The sequence below is a fragment of the Zootermopsis nevadensis genome, unplaced genomic scaffold (assembly GCF_977971745.1).
Source record: "Zootermopsis nevadensis isolate Lab colony 2312 unplaced genomic scaffold, Znev_1.0 Znev_ptg000037l, whole genome shotgun sequence".
NCBI lineage: Eukaryota > Metazoa > Arthropoda > Insecta > Blattodea > Termopsidae > Zootermopsis > Zootermopsis nevadensis.
Window position 1 is genome coordinate 9,038,550 of NW_028259169.1, and position 25,146 is coordinate 9,063,695.

The 25,146-nt window shown below is 37.6% G+C and overlaps 2 long non-coding RNA genes across 6 annotated transcripts; one reads left to right on the top strand and one right to left on the bottom strand.

The window, feature by feature from the left end:
- Positions 1 to 421: 421 nt before the first annotated feature.
- Positions 422 to 1,404, bottom strand: LOC147871911 (uncharacterized). The gene is made up of 2 exons (XR_015538237.1): positions 1,212 to 1,404; positions 422 to 793 (listed from the first exon to the last, which is right to left on the bottom strand). It is a non-coding gene; the product is annotated as an uncharacterized LOC147871911 (long non-coding RNA).
- A 529-nt stretch (positions 1,405 to 1,933) lies between these two features.
- On the top strand, positions 1,934 to 19,233 carry LOC110840262 (uncharacterized). Of its 5 annotated transcripts, XR_015538213.1 has the most exons (4): positions 1,934 to 2,347; positions 15,953 to 16,046; positions 17,449 to 17,575; positions 18,119 to 19,233. It is a non-coding gene; the product is annotated as an uncharacterized LOC110840262 (long non-coding RNA). The 5 variants fall into 5 exon arrangements; XR_015538212.1 differs by having other exon boundaries at positions 17,449 to 19,233; XR_015538215.1 differs by lacking the exon at positions 15,953 to 16,046.
- The last annotated feature ends 5,913 nt before the right edge of the window (positions 19,234 to 25,146 follow it).

Genomic DNA, 25,146 nt, shown 5'->3' on the forward strand with positions numbered 1-25,146 from the left:
AGGTGGCTTAAATTAAGGATTGTAGAATGATTGGGAGCCAGGGTAGCTCAGTCAGAATAGTGAGCAGCTACAGACTGGATGATCAGGGTTTGATCCCTGACTGGGGCACAGTTTTCTTTTCTAGCCTCTATGTCCAGACTGTCTCTGGGGCCCACCCAGCGTTTTATTCAGTGGGTATCATGGTCCTTTCCTAGGGGTAAAGCTCAGCCAGGGCGTGATGCTGACTAGTGCTGATGTTGAGAAAGAATGAGTAGGAGGTTTATTTACTGTAACGTTCGACTTTGTATAGATTCGTTCGGGTCTAGTCTTGCTGATGTGGTAGAGTGGCTTGGCATGGAGCAAGGCAAGTTCCCAAGGATGCTGGTGTCAGCTTAGACATGCTCAGTTAAAATGATAGATAACACGCCCATGAGGCTACAACTTGTTTCATAATACTATCACATTTATTTCTAACACTAAGTTCTACATAAATTTCACATGTAATTTAAAACATTACCTTCTTAATTTAGTCTAAATCACTTTATCACTTAGTATACTCTAATTCCGTAGTTTTGAATATTTAGTCATCCACCCGTACTAAACTTGAATTCATTTCCTCAGCTCTCACCTGTTAGAAGTAGCCCGATCAGCTGCACGTTGCCTCTCGTAACCTCCTGCTATCTTCGAAGTTTCGGCCCATCTGTCTAGATCTCTCTTCAACTTCCTTTCACAACATTTCCGTTAGCGTTTTCCCATATTTCTGCTGACTCCTAATGGCTACGTCTGCATTTCCGTCTAATGTTTTTCTCATCCCCTGAGAATAAGGTGAACTAGCCTTGCTACTTTACTCTAGACAGGAAATGAATCAACACATTCCTACATGCAAAGGTCTACTATACTTACTTCTAACTACATTCAATTCTCTACATTCCTAATTTACAATATGTTAACTAAAAATAATTCACTACAATTCTATTAAGCCAATACAGTGAATCAAGATTAAACAATAGAGAAATATTCGAAACTAAAATATGTTATTTTCAATGTAAAAGTTTCGTCTGCGACGAGAAGAAATTTAGGACCCATCAGGAACACTTATTACTGGGTAATTTTGTACGTAAAAAATAAGCGCGTCTCGAACTGCGCTGCCACTCGAATCTTACACAACCTTGAAGTGTGCGAAGCTGTACCTCTGTGATACCTTAACTTGGAAGAAACCACTGAAACCTCACCTGTTCGACCTGGCATGAATTCACTGAACCAAGAAAAATAATTGCCTTTGCTATCGCGAGTAATTGTGAGGTGGTGAGAAGAAACAGATTGTTTCCTACAAGTTTCCAACAAATTTGGTATCTTCACCCATGCCCTCCACTGCCATTGAAACGTGTTCGTAAGGCAGTAGCAATACTGCATGTGTACTACACACTCCAGGTTGTCAGGTCTTGTCTGACATCTGACGGCGGAAAGACGGAACATTTAGGCGCTTCAAGCGGGGAATGTAGGTATGTGGATAAAGCTTCACTTTCTACTTATCTGTTGAACTGTACGGGTCGGAAAAACAACTTCATTCAAATTTAACGTGTAATGAGAGTAGACAGTTTCAGATGTTGGCTTACGACCCCATGTAGTCTTATAAACACATTACCCTGTCTTTTTGAAGTTCATTAGCACGACATTAATTAAGGTACCAATGATGTTTAAAGGAAAATGTGTTTATTATGTTTAAACTACACGGGTGCTGTAACATGTGTGCAAAGTGATAATTGCTTTTAATTATAAAGTTTATTAACTTTTTGTGGTTCAACGACTTATAATTTTGTACAGCTTCTATACAGCTCAGGCTGTCGGCTTTATCTCTGATAGATACAGTTCCCACTTGAAAGGGCGAAACTCCTCCCATTCGAGGTTTTGATTGGTCGAGAGCTCGCTACGTAGAGATGTGTGCGACTATCGGTTGGTAGGTATGCATTACGCGGACACGCGGAGCCTGCAGTCGTCGTTTTACATTGAGAGGAAGAATATGTAGTTTAAATGGATATGCAAGAAAGATTGACGGGAGTTGCCCCGCAAATCTGTGGAAGTGTCTGAAATTTGTAATATTACTAAAAATATTTGGCTAAAGTAAAGGGAGTTTTCACTGTACTGCTACGAATTATCTCCGTGAAATATAATTTAGACGCATTCAAATTAAATTAAAAGTCTGTAGTATTTGTTGGTGTTCTTAGTGAAAGTTCTTATAACGAAAATAATGGTGCCGCAACAGAACGATACCAGTCGGTCTAGCAGCCCCACCTCCAGTGGAATATCAATGTTTGGATCTCAGCTGATCAACAAAAATTCTTCCACAAATTATACGGATGCTACCCAGGTGAGTTTCAATTCATTTGTAGTCCCCAGAAACTAATGTGAGGTGAAATGTACTAAACGATCGATTGTTTTATCGTCAATGCAAATTTAAGATGGGTGTTTGAATTTGTGTTTCAAAGTGTATTTAACACCATCGTCTTTTACTTTTTTAAAATTTGTCGTGTGGAAGGTGAACAATTTGGGTTTTCCAATTTTGTGTTTAAGGTTAAAATTGCTACATTAAATGAAAGAATCTTTTGAGAAATATTGAAAATGAGTTCGAATATCTTAAGGTTTTCGCGATTGTGTTCTAGTGCGATATATCGATATTACTTCCACTTACGGTATATTATTATTCAGTAGTGAACATTTGGGAGAACGGTGTGATCAGTCTTTCACCAGGATGTTATGTTTTATCTTACACGGTATTATTAATCTGATTTCATTTCGTGATATTAAGGAAACGGTGTAGAAGAAAAACGTTTGCCTGTCACGATGATTGACGGTGAGGATATTGATTTTTACGCGTGCACTCTTGAATATTCTGCTTAATTTTATTCAAGTGAAAAGTGAATTGTAATCCATAGCCAGGTTTCGTCAAGCCGTCGATGAGCGAGTATTGAGCAAGAGAAAGTGGCCGATTATTGCCAAGTCCCATGCTTTGTGCTCCTGAAGTTCGCACGACGATTTGACGGTTATGATGTGTAATGCAGGTGTTGTCTGTTTTGTCAAGGTTTGTTAGATCCGTGAGTGATATTCTCGAATCTTCCGCATTTTCTTTAGGAATTATTTCTCAATTTCCTAAGTTCATACAACTGGCAAGGCACCAGTTTTCATTTATTTACAGAAGCGGCTCGTCTATTTTGTTGATATTGTCATCGTTAAGTCAGTTTTGATAAACCGCACTTAGGCATTATCTCGCTATTTAAACGCTAGTTCCTAATCAGAACTCGAAGTAGAATGCCTGAACCAATTAGGGATTGAATTACGCCACTCAGTATGTTGGGGGCAGTTTGTGGTGATCAGAGCCACAGACAAGGAAATGTAAGAAGCGATGTACTTCTGAGTATTTTCATAATAGATGACGTTGTTACGGATAAAATAAATAAGAAAATACAAGTTTCGTGTGTTGTGGCATTGTATGAAAATGGAATTCAAGAAATGTTTCGATTTTGACAATTCTCGTCTGTAGTCTCCAAACATCAAGAAGTCTCGTGATTGTTGTGAAGCTAACATTTGTTGAGCTAGTCAGATTTCTGTAGTTTACGGGACCTGAAGTTTCACTACCGCGTTAACAAGAGTTCGCCACTGGACTGAAACCGAAGGACAGAAGAATCTAACCCTGATCTTTTCCTTTCAGTTTGTTCCCATTTCTGAGCGTCCGGAACAAAGTATCGATCGGTTTACAGAACGAAGTTTCCGTGTTTCCCATTACTCGTGATGAATTTCGTAGGTAATTGATTCGCGCTGTGGTTGTGTTCTGTTTTGTGCTCATAAGGTATCGTTAATGTCCCGTCTCAACTAGACAGAATGATTGTGAGTGTTAAAAACAGAGGAGTGTGCATAAATGTAGTAAGTAAATATTAAAAGCAGGTTTCGTTATAACGTACGCTCTCGCCTACAGAGATATGAGAAGGAAACTTTGATGTTGATGAAGTTTGGATATTGCTTACCCTCAATTTCCTTACGTTTTTGGTTCTAGAATGAAGTGATTTCAAGACTGTTGGTGTTCAGGTAGATATGTGCGGTTAAAATAATTACGAAAGTACATCGCTGTTGCATTACTATTTGTGTAGATTTGATATGTGGTTTCTTTATACGTCTTTATAATTGCCAATTAACACTGTGCTGCATCGTGAGATAACAATTTAGTTTTGTGTTACGTAAGCTCTTTACATTGTTATGACAAAGATAAGGACGTTTGAGAAGAACTTTTGGGCCGTGAAATTCCACCAGCCTGAAACATACGGTGATTTATGTTCTTACTATAGAAACCCTATGAAAATATCGGTTGTTTTGCCTTGGAACTCTTTTGGGTTCTGTGTTATCATTCCTAATTTCTCGTATGGCGCGTCTGTAATGAAAAGATTGCGTGGTGAACATGAAGTCAATATCGTAACAACCGTGTAGGACGTGAGCTAGACTTCATTATCGACGGAATTTTATTCATTTCCTAGTGTCCTATTTGTCGTCAGCGTTTAATTTATCACAGAAGTTCGCGGGTAGAAGGATATACATTTTACGTAATGAAGGAAATTAGTCAGGGGTCATCTTATCATCCGTCTGATACTTCTTGGAACGTTGAGTGTAACTGGCTATGAGTGCTGTTGCCGTGCAGACGTGCTGTCAGGGTTTTGGAGATGCATAATGTCACCATCTTCAGGACTGAAGTGACTGTGGGGCCACGAAACTGGTAGTGAAGTTTTGTCAGTTGTGAAAATAATGGACAGGGCTGTGTATTTTGTTTGGTGCGACGTAGGGATCCTGTGATTTAGGACGAAAATTTGAATCCGATGCGTCTGTAAAAAGAGAATAGCTGAGCTAGAGCGAAATTATATGAATTGAAATCCCCTAAAATTGCCTTGCATCTCTTTCTAAGGTCCTCGTTAATCTGTCTCGCGAGGGCAATTGTCTCAGCAACGTAATCCAAAGGTCTTCTTCCTACACTGCAGTGTCGTGTGTTCTCGCAGGCGTGTGATTTACCTGTTGGGATGTAGAAGTTTCGAGAAATTGTTAAAAGAAAACAGTGCATCCATCATTTATACGGAAATGACCGTTGTTGACCGAAACAATCGTACAGATTTTATAGACCTGTTTAATAAACAAAATTGAATGGATACGTTTTTACGAAGTTAACATATTCCGAACTTATTTTCGCTACGATTACAGTGTTGTGTGTCGTGTTCCTAGTCTTTTGTTTCTGCAAGGTCAGTGAGTGAAGAGTGTGATTTCTGTATCTCATCCGCATCCTGGCAGGATGTGGCCTTGTCGTGGTATTGACGTAGCTCTCAGAATTGGCTTTACCAGTCACTGTACTCTTGTGTGTATTTCAGGACGAGATTTTTCAATTTTCTGTCATTTATCCAGCCAAGGGTTTTGGAGACCAGAAGTGTTTGGCTAGGAAATTTGCCCTGCCGAATAGAAATGATTTCTCGTTAATGCGACAGCTGTTGGACTTACTTCAAACGTTACGAACAGCTGCGTTTTGTGTTGGTGTGCACGTGGGGCCTGTTATGGAACCGTGCATGGCTATCTTGTTCTGATCCACCTGGAATGTGGATCATCACAATTTATCTAGTACAGGGGTATATGATTTCAACACCCCGTCCGTCCGCCCGCCTGTAAAATGCGTACGACATTTTTATAAGAAAAGATTAAATCGTAACGAAGGATTGATTTTATGTTGAAGGAACCAGCATTTATAACGACTGCTGTTTTATTTTTGCGTGTATGTAAATGGATGTTTGTTGTTCGTTTTTGATGGTATATAATCAATTGCGCTAAATATTGAGGTGTTTTGTTTTCTTTGAGGTGAGAAGTGAATGTTTATATGATGTTTAGGCCAGCTGAGGTCTGAAAGGTTTTAGCTAGCTTCGGGTATTGATTGGCTGAGTGGTTTACGCGAGAAAAGAGGATTTTGCAGCAGCTGGAGTCGTCATACCGGTTTATCGGGACCTAGTTATGTACAATATCTGTCTGTTTACTTACATAGGTTCCTCATACTTGTCTCTATGCTAATATTTGTTATTTCCTCGAGTCTGTTTGTTATCAGAGCCTATTGAAGGGTTAAAACTGCACTTTCTCGAGATTTCCAAATAGATATTTGAATTTTTTTACGCATACATTTGTACCACGCGTGGACAATACTTAGAATTGTAACACGTCTCTCTTCCCGAATATGTTTTCTCGAAACACAGGGTCTCCAAGAAAATTGTTTTAATTGGTGATGGCCCCGGGAATCTGAACTTTCCCTTCTTCGATGTCTTAATTAATCTACGCCGTTGCCATCACAAAACAAAAGGTTTTTAAAAAGAACTAGATTAATCGAGCTGATGATATGATAATTATTGTTCTGGAGCAGGAGGTGGGACGTGGGGTCAGGTTTATCTGTGATAGGGAAGAAGACAATGGTCAAACATCTTGATTTTGATAACCATTGTATTTTTGTTTTTAGATCGTTGGCCCTGATGGTAAGTGTACCATCTAGACAGCTAGGCGACTTGATAAGGGCTGCCTTCGTAACAAACTTTGTCTGATTAGAACAACGGTTTTAAACAAACTTTTTGCGAAGTGAACTTATTCTTAAGAAAGAAAGTTATTGAAGATGGGTTGTTGCGCAGTTTAATCTGGTAGAAGTTTCCCGACGTTTCAGGGATCCTTGGCAGCGCAACAACCCACAAGACAGCCATCTTCAGACTCACCGCCGTGAAAACCTCAAATCCGACATAGAAAGTTCTTGATTGCGGATACTGAAACATTGACCTCGTTTGTTTCCTTATTTTTTTCGTAGTTCCTTCCAGGGATGGCAGAAGTGTGGCCTTACTGGGTTAAAAGTTAGTAACTAACTCTTGTAGTTCCTGCAAGCCAGAAACGTATCTCATACAATAACGGGTGTTCCAAATGTGTAATGTCATGGGACAGTAATCGGGCATTAGTGTTTCTGTGGGACTCTTCTTCGTCTTATATTTATGCAAATTTGTAGATACGCACTTTTAGGGGTGCGTATGAGAAGTACGGCATGACCAAACATTTGCCACAATGACACCTAAGGCGAAGTTGATATGGGGCACGCGGTATAAAAATTAATGAAATCGTGACTTCGTTGTGCGCGACGGAAAACGAAAATAGTTCTTATCTTGCTTGGGATACTGCGCATTTCTCTGCATTCTGATTTCTCCTCAACCGCATTGTAGACCCGTAGTGTTATCTACCTCCCTCGTATTTTATCCTAACACGTGTGTTTTAGTAAGAGAAATTTTAAGATTGATTTTTGACGTGAAAAAGTCTTTAAAATCGATGCCGGGTGTGGGGAGGCAATCGCGCCCAAACGCTCGACAGTTTCTGTCGAAGTAATTTCAAACTTCAATAACTCGGCTAAAAATAGACATAGCGCCGCCATCTTAGTCTCGTTTTAAAGAGGAAGGATATACGTTTGTGCTAGTACCGCTCCGACATTCGTGACGGCCGGACGTCGCGAACTGCACACGCGCAAAATGAACCCACGATTTTCGACTTTCCGGATTCGACACGTGTCCATAAACGGGATCATATCTCAGAGACTAATTATCCGATCCGAGTGAACCAAGTGTTGTTTTGAAGAGGGGTGTATATGTTACAACTCATCCTGGCCTCCAAGTGTGTATCTCAAAAACTCAAAAAGATACGAGGCTGTGAATTTAAAAAAGTTTGGAAATGTCCCGATTTTCTTAAAATGTCGCGATATATGAGGGCAAAGTAAAACCAGAATTACAAAAATCGGGCACGAATGCGTAGAGCACAAAATTCCAAAGAGAATGACACCGAAAACGCCGGACCCGGATCCAAAACCAACGCGCAGTACTGCCGCGAATATAGGCAACGTAAGCGCGCGCTCGGACAACTCAGGCGGCATCTGACGAGCTTGAGTGACATATCGCTCGTATTGATGGGCGATTTCAATACAAGTGACGAAAATTTATAACTCTTACGTGCATACCTTCAGAAATTCTTTAAACTTGAACTAGTGAATGATTTGGACAAACCAACCACGCAAGGGAAAACTTGTATAGATTTGACATTTGCAAGAGGTATTCAAATAATTTCAAAGTCATATGTATCCTACTTCTCATACCACTACCCTGTATTCAATAAATGTAAGTTGCAAATGAATTAGACGATTCAAAACTAAAATTTTCTTTAATTTCAATATACTATACGCTATTGAAGTTTACACGAAAATAACTGCGGCAGTGTCCGACACTGCCTATCAATTTTTTTTGTTCTCAACTAAATTTCCCTTGTCAGGATTGCGACATGTGTGATTTCACAGAGGTGTAATAGCTTGGAGAAGGAACGGGACCTTTGTATTAATTAGCCAATGGATGACCCTGACTTTCCCGTATAACTGTGTGACTGTACGAGGTGCGATCGGAAAGTTTCAAGACTGTGTCAATAGCGGGCGAACCGGATGTAGTACGAGCTTCCGCCGCTAGGGGGTGCGGCCTACATTCATAGTGAATCAGTGTGCCAGCCGGCATCATCGAATTAGCATTTGTTTCTTAGTTACGGGCGTTTTGGTATTGCATTACACCGACCCTCCTGCGATTTCGGAATGGCGTGTGCATCAAATTTTGCCAAAGACTCGCCAAAACGGCTACGGAAACCTATGAAATGCTAAAGCAAGCATTTGGGAGTCCGCAATGGGTCGTGCACAAACGTTTTTGTGGCATTCACGTTTTAAAAATGGCCGAACCTCTGTCGATGATGACGAGCGTTCTGGACGACCATCGTCGAGCACAACGCCCGAAAATGTTACGAAGATTCGGCAGGCCATCCCGCACCCTCCTTATTCGCCGGATTTAGCTCCGTGTGACTTCTTCCTCTTGCCAAAGATGAAAATTCAGCTAAAGGGAAGGAGATTTGAGACGATAGAAGAGATTCAAGCAGAATCGCAGATGGTGCTTGACAGGCTGACAAAGAAAGATTTCCAGGGATGCTTTCAGGTTTATCAGCGACGCTGGGATCGTTGTGTTCACTCCCAAGGGAACTACTTCGAGGGTGATGGATGAATTTAATACCTGAGATAAGTGTACGGGTTTTTATAGGCGCAGTCTGGAAACTTTCCGATCGCTCCTCGTAATGCAAAACTCAAGGAGGAAAAAACTATTAATGCTTACTTCATGAACTTACACCAAGGTTCTGCGGCGAGGTATTGATGTTTGAAGACAAATTCTTTTTCAGAAATAAAATTATGAAATGAAATTGAGGTTGTAATATCCAGCTCGGGCGTTGTACATTTTAGTGTTGCAATTAGTTTCGCTGCTTTTATCATGGTTAACAACGGAGTATAAATATCGCGTTGTGGTTTTCATGGAGTATTTTGAGTAGTTAAAGCCAGACCTACATTTTTTTTTAAAAAAAAGGATGTCGGATCATGATGTCTGAATACCTTCATTACAGAACTGATAACTTCTTGTAATGCGGAAGGCATTTGATGAATTGTCGATATTTTCAACACTGTCACAAGTTATTGAGTAATCTGTTAGGGCCTACACGTATATAGATTTGTGTCCCAGTGGTTGTTATCCCACTTTTAATGAAGACGCTCAATTTTGCCAAGTCCTTAAAAATCGATCCCTTCCTGAATGTCTGTACATTTTCGACGTGTTATCAACACCAGCAGAATCCCCCAGGTTTGCTGATTTGACCCATTTTGAAAGGAAGGTTGCGGAATTGAAATTATTTCCGCCTGGAACGTTAGTTCTTTCTTCGACAGCGCTCCCTGTCACAGACATACAGACGCTGGAAGTGCTTCTACGTCGTAATTACTAAACAGAAAATATATATTATATATTAAATCTTGTCCGTCTAATCACAATAAATTCTTATTAAACATTAAAATATTACAATAATTAACATTTAAAATATTTAAAATATCAAATGATGTTCTTTATCGAAATACAAAAACAACAAAAACGTTCACCCACACTAAAGTCATATTGAGCATGATGTACATATACAGAACAACATCGAGTATGTTATTAAAATGGAATAAAATCTGGAAAAGAACATCGTTTGATATCTGATAAAAATCTGATAAAAAATGTACGCTAAAATAATATATAGAAATTGTATTTAAGTTATTATTGATTTGGATCTTTATATAGTTATGTGCACCTGAAGATAGTTCTTTTAGGAACTGAAACATGTCGTGAAAAATGATGGTCTAATGTAAATCGAATATTTCGATAAAGAACATCATTTAATATTTTAAATATTCTAAATGTTAATTATTGTAATATTTTAATATTTAATAAGAATTTATTGTGATTAGACGGACAAGCTTTAATATATATTTATTATATCACAATATGACGCAACTTTACCATCTCATAAACAGAAAATACTGAAAAGTAGGCGCATTTTATTTGTAGCTTGTTTGGCGATCTGGCAAAAGCTCAAATTGTCTGCTGAGAGAATGATTATGAATTGGGAAGGATGTGGAAGGAAGCGACGTAGCCTAATTGAATGTACCACCTGGCGTGCCCCTGGAGGACCTAGGGAAACGACGAAAATGTCAGGATAGTAGGTTTCTAGACCGATATTCGAACTCGGGACATGCCGCATGCATAGCAAGAATGCCCAACACTCGACCGCGACGTTGTATTGAAGGTTGTTAAGTTTATGATGCTAGAAATGTATCAGACTATTCCAAATTCACCAGTTTAAGTTCTGTGAGCGTCCGTTGACTCGAAAATTTCTGGCGTTAGACAGGTTTCAAGAAATGATGGTCATATATTTTTCTTGTTGGCGATCCCACATCCGGGGTTAGCTAAATGATAAACATCTTGATTTATCCTCTTCCCGATGCGACCGGAAGTGTAATTTCCCGATTTTAAGCTTTTAGTATCTCGCAATTGGAAAAGTACTAGGCACTTCCTACGCTGTACTTAAAACTTGTCAAGAATTTTTGTTTGAATTGCTTCGCCCGTAGGAGAAACTTTTGTCTTAAAAATTTAATAACCCTTCCGTCGGGATTAAAAAAGAAACTGCCTCCGGATGAAGTGGGAGTTGGTATCGTGTGTTGTAGACCGACAGCTTGGCTGACTCTCTCGTTGATTGAGGTTAAGTCAAGGAGTCAAGATCATCGTATCTTGCCAGTTATTACTGAGTTCACCGGCCGATTAGTATCTCTCACCTCTAATAGGCTGATAACTTATCACATAACTCACTTCTTGAAAAACTAATAGTCAATATCTCGTCAGATTCCCCATTCTGTGTGGTTAATGCTGATAGTATTTTCTTCCTGCAGAACGAAAAATTTTCCATATAGATCGTTGGTTGTTAATATACAATTAGCTTATATTTTACTCAACAGAATAAAATATATAATATATGCTGGAAGGCTGAAAGCCCCCGTACACAATACGAAGTGCCTGGAATTGAAGGGCCTCATTACTGTTCGTCGCTAGCACACTGCAGACTGCGGCGTGCGCCGTCCACATGTCTTCTCGTTCATCAGACGTCGATCATTATTTCCCTTAATGTGGATATAAATTTTAAAGCAGAGTACTCCACCGATCACCTGAGGACAGAAGTTTTAAAAATACATAAATTTAAATAAATTCCAGCAAAATAAGTGAAATTTTCCTATTCAATTTACTCGGAACTTTATTATAATTACGATACTTTAATAAATGAATTGAGTTGAATTATTAAAGTAATTTAAGCTTAAATTATTCTAGTTGTTTACTGATAAAGGAATCCTAAGTGTCATACAATTCGAGTAAAGAGCTGTTGTTGAAATAAAACCAAGATATCTGCAGCCTATTTAAAGAGTGCATGCCGGTATATAAAAAAATGAAATGCACTTATATGAAGACCACACTTTTGTCTGCGTTAATAGCATTCCTCTTTCGTAATTCGGGTTCTTGAGGTTCTTCGTTCACTGTCCTGAGTTATTCTAGGCAAACACAGAAATAATATCTTGGATTGGGCTACGGACGTTTCTTTTCACATCTTTTCTAATTCACTGTTCATTAAAAGTCCCATTATTCGACACTGCGAAATAGTAGCTATTTGCAGGGTCCTTAAAGAAACATTAGCCCGTTTGAAGAACATGAACATTTAAGAGATGATAATGTTGCGTCATATTGTGATAAATATATATTTGTTTTGATTTTATCAGTCTAATCACAATAAATTTTTTATTAAATATTAAAATATTATTACAATTAACATTTAATATTTAAAATATATTAAAATGATGTTCTCTATCGAAATGTTCGATTATGGGAAAAAGTGATGTTCTAATGTAACGCTTCCGAATGGAATCTATTGTTTCCCCTTTCTTGAAATTACAGACTTGAATCGAAATTAATTTTCGCTGTTCTAGACAGCTGACACTTATTATTTGTGTCTTGATTAAATAAGATGTATGGTGGTCATATAGGAACAAAAACGGAGTCATGATTACTAATTACTGGGGAGCGTTGTGGATGCCAGTGCATTTGTAAATAATATTGTTACTTCGTCCGAGCAGCGTCAGTGAATACACGATTCCAACTGCAAGTATTAAAAGCAGCACAAATGAGATGGTTTCTGGTGCTCTACGGTGTACAAACAAATCCCTGCGTATACTTGGCTAGGGCTTCTGTTGCTGATTTGTACGCCAGTCCAACGCGTTTACAAAAGAGGACTAGCATTTGTCTTCGCCAACCTCCTCCGCGTCACAGGAGCATACTGCCTTTTTCTTCTATGTGTATATCTCTCGCTCTGTCATGAATTGTCCCCGGGAACATTAACGCGATTCGTCTTTTTATTGTGTTTTAACCTCCTATTTATTTTTGTAGGAAGTAGTGGGTGCAGTTGTACAGTCTGGTTGTAAAAAACGTGTACATAGGACGAATAGTATAATTTCTCTCTCAGTCTAGTCTATTTAAAGCTTAATTTGGTTATAAGTTTGTTATTCTAAATATGCACCAAATGTAAGATATTAATTGCCTTCTGATTTGTTTCGATTCGTAATTAATTGAGAAACTATGGAATTTGAGACATTTTTAGGAATTCTTGGCCGTAGTCCGAGAATTGACTTTTACATAGCGCGATCACAAATCTGAATTATTATTGGATAATATTAATGCCAGTGGCTTTAATATTATAAGTGTGAATTGAATGACTTGAGGAAGTGTTACAATTTTATGTACTGTAATAGTAAGGGATACCGAATGACTTTTCTCCCACTCGTGCTTTGTTACGTTAACTATCAGGAAAGTTTTAGCATTTATTGATGATACTAGAAGAGAATAAAATATTTAAAATTTGGATTGGGCATTATATCTGGGAAAATCACATTCAAGTGAATGCAATTTACACAACGTTTCAGGATTCGTTACTACTCGCGTGTTGAGGTGAGTGATTGATTGGCAACTGTTGCTACTTTTTATGACGTCAGTGGTAATGGTTAGAATTGAACCTGGGTCATTTCAAACGCTAGTAAGCATATCAGCAGACACAAAATTCCGACAGCATAACCCAAGTGTAAGAACAAATATTATAGAATAAGGTTGTTCTAGGCAACAAATTAAAGTAGGTTTTATACATCATTGATTTAATTACACTTAGAGTACTTGGGCTAAAGTACTGTTCCTTATTATTCCTCAGAGCGGGCCTGCCTACTGCTGCGTTGCGAAAGATTCATCTTACGTAATATTTATGAACTTACGTAAACAGCAGCGCACAGACCTACGTCCGACATCAATATTCACAGAATCTTCTGTAAAAACTTTCTCGCCTTCGAGCAGTGCCTTCGGTTTGTTTCTTGCAGTAAATTATGTTAAATTAACAGTAAAATGCTTACCCACTGTCATGAAAGTACAGGCTCAGTAATAATTTAATTCACCACAATGCTTGTCCACAGGTTGTGGTGCATGACAATAGCGTACGGTCAGTTCCATTTTTAATTCACAGAATCGACCGAAATTATTCAGAATTACTAAAAGTTTCCCACACACTTATGTCCCTTTAATGACTCTGCAGACAGCTTCTTGTTGATTAATTAATACATACTTTATTTAAAGACACGGTAAGCAGCGAAGATTATGTTATAGTTATGAGGGTGAGAACAAAATTGGAAAGGACATGTAAGGAAGCTGTCGTAGCCTTATTTATGAACTATCCCAAATAAAAACTAAGGCTGCTAACCACTCGGCAATGACGTTCAGTCTACGATCATTTGTCAGTGGGATAACACATTCGGCATCAGAATGATAGCTCTTAGTTAATTATAGTCGAACAAGAAGCGAATAGGTGATAAACAAACAAACGAAGATAAAACAGGGTAGAGCTGATACTAAACTGTTAACTGTATTGAAAGACTTCAGTTTCTTGTAACCAGGACTGATAAAATTACTTCCAGAGACTTCCTGATATAATATTAGCGATGAAAGATTCGGAAAAATGTTGACTGAAAATGATTAAGTTAAAATATCACGTAGAAGGCGAAGGTATAGATTTCAGTTCAGGTGTCATCGAGTCGGGGCCTACCCCTAGTGACATTATGAACAAAATCTCTCCATCCTCTTCTGTCTTTAGTAACTGTCCTCAGTTCTTCCATGGTCTTTCCACAGAGTTCCCGGATTCCATCATAGTCATCATTCGGGTTCCATAAAAGGGAGGAATTATATTGACTGGCTAAGTACTATAGCTTCTGAAGAACTTTGCTACATATTCCTAATTATTTATAGATGGAAAGACAACCACGTAAAGAATTATAAAAAACCCAAACAAACAAAACAGCCGACCGGGGGCAGTGCTGTATGCATAATTTGTTATGGAAGATAAATAAAAACGAAAGGTGCCTTTACATAGTAAACACTTGTAATCCAAGAGCATGTAAGAGGTCTGTATTGCATGTTATTCTGAACATTATAACCATTACACAATTAATTTTAGACTGATTTAAAATGTTGTTTCCCTGGTACTTGAGCATATTATGTTAGTTGTATTACACCGGTGGCTACAAAATATGTAACATGAGACAATGTTCGTGCGTTCTGACGCGAATTTAATTTCCACATGTTTCAGATTTACGCAATCAGATACTTGGAAGAATAATCTTAATTTCTTTAAAATTTCTGTGCCTTAAAAGTTCTCTGACGCAGTACGTTATTGGTTTAAGGCTCTAACTTGTGTATGACGAATTCTAAATCAATAAATTACTATCAACGAAACAATCCCCGTTTGCTAAACGAGGATAAAGTGTACTCTTAAGTTCCATTTACGTTATTTGTTATTTAGTATGGATCGGAATGACGTTCATCTTGATTCTTGATGGAAGAAAGAAAGTTGGATAATGGACAACATTTCTTGTCCCTGTGCTGAAATCTGGCACCATGTTTCGTACTGTGAAAGAGGTCATTAAAAGCAACACGACCCTGCACTTTGAACACAAACTGTTCACTTTTGTTGACACTCCAAATGAAGTAAATTTTTCGAAAACCTATAGCTGATATTTAAAACAACACCACCGTCGTATGCAATAGTCGACATTCATGAAGGCTTATACGGTTGAAATCATAGAAATATTTAAACAAGAATTGTTTTGCTACATTTAAATAAATTCAGTAAAGACGACAATCACGAGAATGTTTTATAAGGTTTATTGGTTAAAATTCGTAAAATGCTAAACTATGCCGAAGTAATGTAATTGTGAAATAAAATGTGAGCTTTCATTGAAAGCAAGCTAGTCAAGGCATCGATACGAATAAATTTAAAATACTTCAAATCCACATCTTAAGAATGTTAGCACGCCCATTACATCTCTTTGATCTATGCGGGGTTTATTCTTAGGTAAACACAACATTTGATAATTGAATATGTTTTAAACTTTTCCACATAATTGTCCAGTGACTTCGTGTCCATCCACCAGGTTATTTTCGCCGCGGGGCGCGATCCCACTGACTGGAACTCAATCCGATCTGCTGAGAGAGATTGGTTACTGCTCAAGAAGGACGCACTCAAAGGTTTTACTGAAAATAAAAGAACAACGTGATCAGTTTTTATCAGATATTATTTATAGGAGGCTAATTCAGTAATATCTAATGACAGGGGTGTTTTAAGTATTAATTACTACTGCAAAAAAATCACAAATATTTTTACTTTATATACTTATTATATACTTTATTGATCTAACTTCGTATTCAAATTAAACATAAATTTCTATTAGCTTAAGTACACAGAACTGAACTTAAATGTCGTAGTTGGTGTCACGGTGAGAATTTTTGACACGAACACAAAAGGGCACTAACATGTTTTATACACTAAATGTGGCCATGGATTTAGTCTTCTTGGATATACATTGAAGAGTGATGTGTTGATTGACTTATACAGCAAATAATTTGAAAACGATAGTTTGATTCTTTGTTGTTGAAAGGCAGATAAGCAAAGTTGTGGTCCTTGATTTCGATATTCTTAGATTTCCCACACTCTAGATTACTTGTTTGGAGACTCAGACATTTTGTTTCTGTGCGGTACTGAGAGAAAACATTTCATTGACTATCAATTTTTTTTCTAAATGGCCCAGTTCTTGCAGCGGTCTTATCAAAATACCCGGGAGAATTTCTGGTTTATTCATGTTTTTGGCAAACGAAATGCAGAGTGGATAAAGAACCTGCTGCTATTATAAACAAGGCAAAATCTACAGCGTTGCCAATCAAAATAAAAAATGAATCCGGTTATCAGATGGGGATACCTCGTGCATACACACCGCACAACTATAAATGTTTTATTTCCGATTAATGGTTCCAAGGGCAAAATAAATTCAATTTGATTTGTGAACAGTGCGTGATATTAGTGTGCCAACAAGGCAAATAAGAGAATTTTATACTTTTAACTGCGTTAAGACATATTCTTTCAGCCACGTGTGTCGTTGCTGCGAATAACACGTGCAGATTCCTGGTCATGTCCCCTGTGAGGACATTTTTTTCGATAAGTGTAAGTGTTTAGACGGATTATACGCACAAGTACTTATTCTTGTTTTGTTGTCACCTATTTGTTTTCCATTCTTTGTATTTATCTTCTTCTACTTCATAAGATGATAAAGTTGCGTCATATTGTGATAAATATATATTTAAATCTTGTCCGTCTAATCACAATTTAAAATTTAAAGTTTAAGATATTTAAAATACCATGTGATGTTCAAACTGTAGCGAGATTGAAGTACAGAGTTAATTTAGAAGGGGCAACGCAGATATGGACTACACAGTAGTTAGTATTGTAAGGGACTATTGCGGTATTCGTCTAGAGGGACTGAGGAAAACAATTAAATTCCTCCACTAAATTTCCGATAATTGTTTTTCGCTTGTAAAACTAATCGACACATACTCATAACCCTTATTTTAAAGATGACTGTCTTCTGTGTTCTAGCGCCGTTTAATCTGGAATAAGTTTACCTTCTACTACACGCCGTTACAAGCAAGAAGACATCTGTCTTCGGACTCACCGCAGTGAAAACTTCAAAGAGTCAATCAAGGCTAATTTCATGGCATGGCATGTATGGCTTTAATAAATCTGTGTCTCCTAACATTCATAATTAAAATCACCTACATATTAAACAAAAATAAATTATAGATGTACTTACATAATGTACGAGGTCGTAGGTTTTGTGGATGACATTTACAAAGCTGCAGAAATTGCCATTAAAACTACCAATATACAGAACTGCATTACCGAGCACATCAAATCTAAACAAAAATTTGATATCATGAAATCAGAAAATATGTTCCTCTTCCTGTTTTTATTCATTTTCTGTATAATACGAGGAAGCAAAACCAGGAACCGTTGATGTAATGCAGCTCTTAAAGGCAACGTAAACTAGCTGATATTCCAAGCACCGTATTCGCAGCGAATGTATACTTAAGACGTGCTTGCCATTCCGAAACTCAAAGCCGTCCGGAGATAGGGATTAGCTCTATCTAGTGGGCCCAACTGTGTAGGAACCTGAAGACGGAGATAGAGTCCCATCTCCGAAACGTCTTTTTTACGTTTTATATTTACTAGACGATGGATAATATCCAAGAAAATTTTTATTCAACAGTCTGGAGACGTTCTTGTCAATATAGCCCACAAGCAACAGCTTTCTTGAGAACGGAGCACACCAACCATCGTGGAACTGACTGATACGAAGTAAACAAGTGAACGCACTCACAGGTTCAACTGCAAATACCAACTGCATTAATAAAATAATCCCACATATAAAAGACGCTGCGCAGTATTACAATGTACCTTAAACTATTTTAATTTTTAACTAAAAGTTCAGGTGTGAAAAGGATGTGATTTCACAAACATCTGAAAAAGTTGTCAGTGGAACCAGGGTTCCGGAGAATTTGACGTAAATACGTCTATACGGAAAGGAAGTTTATATATTGACTTTATTCTAAATATTTCCTTTATACATGCTTTAAAATTGAGATAACTTTGATTAAGACTTTGCTTATTTAACTTGAATTAGTTACGCTTAAGATGGGTCTGTGGTAGATGAATGTAATGTAATGTAATGTAATGAAATGTTTTATAGGTAACAACAATGCCGAGTAAACAGATGACGTTTCTTAGGTAACAAAAATGCCGAGTAAATAGATGTTCCTTAGGTAACCATTATTGTCGATTTGTTGATAAAAAGATGAAGTTTCCTAGGTAACCATTGTTGTTTATTTGATGATAAACCATTGTTACACTTTTTCGTTTCACTTTTTGCCGAATGACACTGATCCTAAAATATATACGTATTTACGTCAAAAAAAGTGTTTTCCATTAACTTGTATTTGTTTCTGTCCTTCACTGTATGTACTCCTGACCGAGGAATCTGTCACTCGTTCAGTGACATTTTAAATAATACAAATAAAAAAAGGCTTTGGTGTTGCCTCACTGTAGCAGTGAACCCTCAGAATTTCCATATCTTTTAAACTGATGTCGCTAAGTATTTTTCTGTAAACAAAGTGTAAAATATGTTTATTTGTAATATTATTATTATTTTTATTACGCAACGTACATTTTATCGGAAATGTTACAAAGACTTACCTAATGTCGCCAACACAGACAAAGTGCAATTTAGCTGGTTTTATCACATTTTTAAACGGATATGGATTATTACCATAAAAGCGACTATACTAATAAATGGACCAGTTTTCTAACTGGCGAATTAAAACATCATTTTGTATTTAATGCTAATTTAATATCGTCAATTACATTCGTGGTAACCTAATGGAAAAAAGAAAATAGAAATATGTGGTGAGTAACTGGGGTGGTGGTGTACTTGAATTTTCTCAGTGTGGCTTCCTCAGTTTTAGTCCATAAAAAAAACATTGCCATCCACAACCTCTTTTCAGGGACGTAGCGTCTTTCGTCCACGAAACCAGTTATTTTTAGCTGGTATAAATTCTGTAAAGCAGTGCCTACGGGCACATTTAAGAGTTTATGAGATCGTGGCGGGCACAAACTAATTAACACAAACAAATTTTCTTTTCTCTGGACAAATAAGATATGGACACAAAACAATACGATGTTTAATGATACAAGAAACCACACAATCAAAAATACGTACTTTTATAAGTACAATTATTATATCTTAAGTGGGAAGTTAGTGTGATGTTTGGCGCACATTTCATCGGTCATTTTTCAAATTTGGGAGTGTAGGATGATGTTGCTGCTCGCAAACAATTGTCAAGATGGGCGTCAGTAAGTAGAGATCTGCGCTTTGATTTTATAATGTTCATGGTTAAACGGCCTTCATTATTCAGTATAACTTCTTTCCGCGGGCACCCAAAAAAGCCTTGGCGGGCTCCCGCGGGTACCGCGTTGGAGACCACTGTTACGTTTCGAGGTTCCTCCAGGTGATCAGTGTGGCAGTGTTATATAGCGAAATATCTACATGTTTGTTATGGATGTTCTTTAAATATTCTGAAATTACCGTAATAAGTTTCAGTCTAATTAGTGATAATTCAGTTCAGTTCAACTGTTTAAATAAATCAACGGCTACAGGTGTCAATTAATGAATCAGCAAACGTAGTTGTAATAAATGTATATATAATTAATCTAAACACTTTATAGCTCGGAGAAAGTGTCATGAAATGTGACTTTGCCAAAAATGTCGAGAAATCTGCACCTGTAATTTTCTTTAATGTTGCATCAGGCTCAACTGTCGTATATTAATGCATTACTCAACATGAAAGTTGAACATTATATAATATTCCGCTCACATGACACCAATAGCAATATTGTTTTTATTTTCACACAAACGCTGTGTCTAAGAGTTCATTACACAGCATTAAAAAAGTTTATCACCAAGGAAATGCAACATCAGCAACCTCTCTAAGGTACGTACCATTTCTGTAGTCGCACGCTGGCATGTTTACATCCCGAAGGTCAATCGATTTTGTAGCAGAGCGCTCGTAAATATTTACACCGCATGATGACTCCAGAGGATCACAGACCATCACATTCAAATGACTTCAGTTGCTGTCGGAAGTGCCTCGGTGAATTATCAGCCTCTGAAACGATTCTTGCCTCAACAGTACATCTAAATGTCTCTTAAATCCTTTGCAAACTCCATACCCGTCTTCACCCTTCAGCGGGCAACGAGAACTGAACATCTGACTCTGAAATGCACATCTGAGCTTCGAAATCAAATCCTATAATCCCCGAATAATTGTCCTCCTCCCCCCACACGGCATAATAAGTAGGACTCCAGCTCCCTTGCTCACCGAGGGCACCCGAAATTCATCCCTGGGGACTAGAACGCGAAACGCGGTCCTACGGACGCATCTGAAGTGTTAATCCTTTCGTCATGCCCACAAACCCACGGCGATATTAGGAGTGCCTCGTGTGAACAAAGAGATACATACAAGCACTCCAACACTTTAATATATTTTTAAAAAAAGCCTTTATATTCTTTTTGAAAAATGTCGACTTTTTCACAGCTTCTCCACGAAGAGCAAACGATTATCATGTCCAAATTGGTCTATCAGTATAGTGCATTAAATTACATAACAACTGTCTCCTTCCAAACATTTACTTGCTTTCCACTGCTTCAATCCCATTTTATTCTGCACTGCAATTTATTTGTTAAAAGGGATTTGTCAAACACATTGAAGAGATTGATTCTCCATTCTTACACTCCCTTCCACGTAACACAAATGCAGCTCATGACAATAAATAAAGAAATCAGTTACATTTAAATCTTCTCTGAGAGAAGTTAAAACCACTCGTTACCAAGGCATTTACTTCTCTCTATTAATGTTTATTACAGATTAATGCATTGGCGTCACAATTCGCAACGGACAGAGCACAGCACTACAATCAGTGTAGTATCATTTCTTGCACAGTTTGGCGAAAAATAAGCCACTTTTTATTTATTTCTTTCGTCAGAAACGTCGGCTGTTGCCACGTCCACACTATTTGCGCATAAAATTAGCTCGTTGTACGCTACGATATCCATAAGAAATTTAGTCTACGGATCGTACGCTGAACTCTTTACAAGCCACTTTCTTTACAAAATACGACTCCAGTCAATATCAACACAAGGATAAAAATTTAAAAATGTTATGCAATCTTCGAAACTCGGCTACTTAAACCAAACTTTATACAAAAATCAGATAGTGACGAAGGATGAAAGTTGTGATATAAATGGTATCTTAGTAATATTTCAGTATTTCATTAAAAATAGTAATACTTAGAACTACGTGAAGACGAAATTAGAAGAAGGAGTGAACAATAAATTAAGCTGTCATTGTCTTCAATTTAGACGTATCATAAGATTATCGAAAACCACGTGTAAGAAATCACTTCTGCTTAAATAACAATTCTGATCACCGTGGTCAGTCAATCTAGCAGAGAAGGCGGTCATATAGGTTTATAATGGTAATAATGATGATGAAGAAATATTAGTGGCTATATTCATAAAATAAAGTAACTGTAAGTATTTATAATAACATTTGTTTATTACAAAATTTAATATTCTCTAACCATTGAATTTTGCCAAAAAAATGTAGATAAATGTACTCAGAATCCACTGGTGCAAGTTTAAATTATAAATGAAGACACAAACTTTCATTGAAATTGTGTTTATGGTCGAAACTGTGAAGATAATGTGACTGCCAACAGAGTGCATGCTAGACAGAGACGGAGAGACTTCTATTGGAAAACAATGAAGTGTTTTTTATGTGGTTTCCATTCCATTATATTGATAACAAATGAGGCATTCTGTTACTGGAATTTCTGGTGGAAACATACGGAATATGCACATGAGATTAATCCAAATTAAGCATAATTAATGCTTATTGTAATACGTATATCCAACACCCTGTTTCGCCATTCATCTTCGGTGGGACTTGACTAGTCAGAATCTCGGGAAATCCGGATTGAAGTCACATAGACCTGCGTAATATTGCAAAATTTTATTCTTTACAATTTTTATATAAATTTCGATGTTAATTAGATTGACATTATCGTTTTCAGCTAAGTTTGTGTGTATATTCGTAGGTTTAAAATTATTTTTGTTCTTAATTGTATTAGATATTCAAGCTTTAGGTTCCGTCTATTTTTTTCATTTTCTGTATATTTACGCTTATTATTTGGTATGTTGTATGATACAATAACTATTCTGTCATTTTTTCTGTTAACCAGAAGAACTAGAACTTTCCAAGATAATTTATAAGAGCGATATTAAATTTTAACTGGCTCCTATGACTTATTTTCCTTCTTTTTTACTTGAGGCTTGATCGTCCTTCATAACTGTCATTCTTTCAATTTTTTTCTTTTGTTACCGTTTTATAAATTCGTTTAAATTGTGTTTGGTGTGTTCATGGTTTCCAGTTGGTGCTCTGTGAAATGTTTTATTGCTTTCTCAATATTTTCTTGGACCAAATGACGCATATTCCTTAAAATACGAACACCAAGCCACCAGAACCCACTTTCTTTTTAATTTCCTGTGATCAGTAATACCAACATGACGATCGTGCGAACTTCGGAGGTGAGCGGGACACGTAAGTTTAAGTATGACCCGTGGTAATCCATCTTGGAAAATAAAGTAACCTTTTCATTTTATTTTATGGTTTAAGAATCAAAAGGTCTTGCAAAGTATATATTGTATATTTACAGCCTCTGTTTCGCCGCTGTTTTATGTGGGCTTTATAAAGTCATCACCCGAATCACTTGCTCTGACTCTGTGAGACGAAATGAATTACTCGAGTCCAATCTCGCCAGTCGTAAAAGAGCTCCGCCCTTTCCAGGCAGCTAATGCACTTCGCCCAACGCGGACCTGCTTGTTTGAATCTTCCTGGCAATTTTCAGTGTCTTCTGTTTTCCCGATCTCAAAGCAAGACAGGCTTATGTACCCACGTTCGTGTCTCTTCCCCACTTTGCTACGTAAAGACCCCAGTCACGTAGCAGTCGCCCCGCGTAATTCCGCTCGCCTCTAAAATTACAAATTTGTCAACATAATAGCAATCCTTACACGACGACGGCGGTCCCGAAACGTAGTGTGGACTATATCAACTATACTTATGACAATGCGCAACGTTCATCACAGTTTAGTAGGATTTGCGGTTTTGACGGCGACTAGACCGAAGATGACTTTTTTCTGGGTTATACCTCCAAAACGTCGGGAAACTTCTACCAGACTACACGACACTACAACCCAGAAGACAGTCGTTTTAATAATAATAATAATAATAATATCCAACTGAAAGTTCTCACGAGGCGAAAGGAAGTGCGAGATCAGGTTCTGACTTGTCGTGGGACGACCGTGCATTGAGTGAACTCTGGCAGCAGGTGAAGACTGGGGAGGGGGGAGCTTTATTTCCACTTACGGAAACGTCTCGCATGCATTGCAGGGTTAGGTCATTAATGTTTGTCACTTTGTTAATGTATTACACGGTATGAGAGTGTCACACACCGACTTGTCCCATAAACATGATCTGGTGTATCGGCGTACAGTCTCAGCACTTCGAAGGAGAACCGTAAAGAACGACGCAGTAGCGTTCTGTTCACGATCGCTTCTTTCCCTGTCATCTGTAGAAACTGCTTTTTAACCATCAGTGTTTTGCACGGATGTGAAGAGAATACTTGGACGTGGGAGGGGCGAAGTGACCGAGCTCCATCACGGCGATCATATGCAAGGGAATGTGATGGGCGGGGCATGTGCGTCGACTTCAAAGGATTAATTAACCTTTATGTTATTATATTTCTCTCTGAGTTTATCAGGTAAAGTAGGACATGCTCTTTTTTTAAAAAAAAACCTTATCAAATCCCAAGTCAAATCAGCATCTGTCAAGTTTCATTTAAGACTATGTAACTTACGCAATTAATGCAGCGTCATTAAATAAAGTATACACAGAGGACAGGCTTGTTACCCAGAAAAATAACAGAATTTTGAAACTGGTAGCTTGTAACTTGTAAAATATGGAGCAGTCGACAAAGAACGGAAATTAAAATAATTCAAATCCCCTTTAAAATAAAAATGCTCTACCGAAATCTATTATAATACTCCAACATACTAAGACCCAAAATAATTGTTCTTAAGCCAAATGTTCTGAAACAGTACAGAAGTGTAGAAGGCGTTTCATCGTTTAATACACGTTTTAGTTCATTCTGCAACGTTCATTTAACTTCGTATTACGCAATAAAAACTATAGAAATGTCTGCTTTAATCTGGAATTATAACATAGACATGAAAATTAAAGTAGACAACTTAAACACAATTCACAACTTCATTAAGGTATAAAAATGTGTTTTTATAGCATCATTTACTCTTTGAATTTTAACTGGTATCATAAAAAATGAGGCCAATTAACAATTTTAAAGGACAGCATTCACCGCTTCGAAACTACGACACTTTTTTTAATTTTCGCGATTTTCCTGCTTGTATATGCAAGGAATACATCCGAGACCCCGTACCTGGAGGAATCATATAAACCACGCAACATTAGATTTGAAGACGGCTGTCTTCTGTGTTGTTGCACCGTGTAGTATGGTAGAAGTTTACCGACGTTTCAGAGGTGCCTGCTGCCTCCATGATCAGGGCGGTGTGCAAGGCTTCCTTTGCATCGGATTTCACTGTGCGTGTTC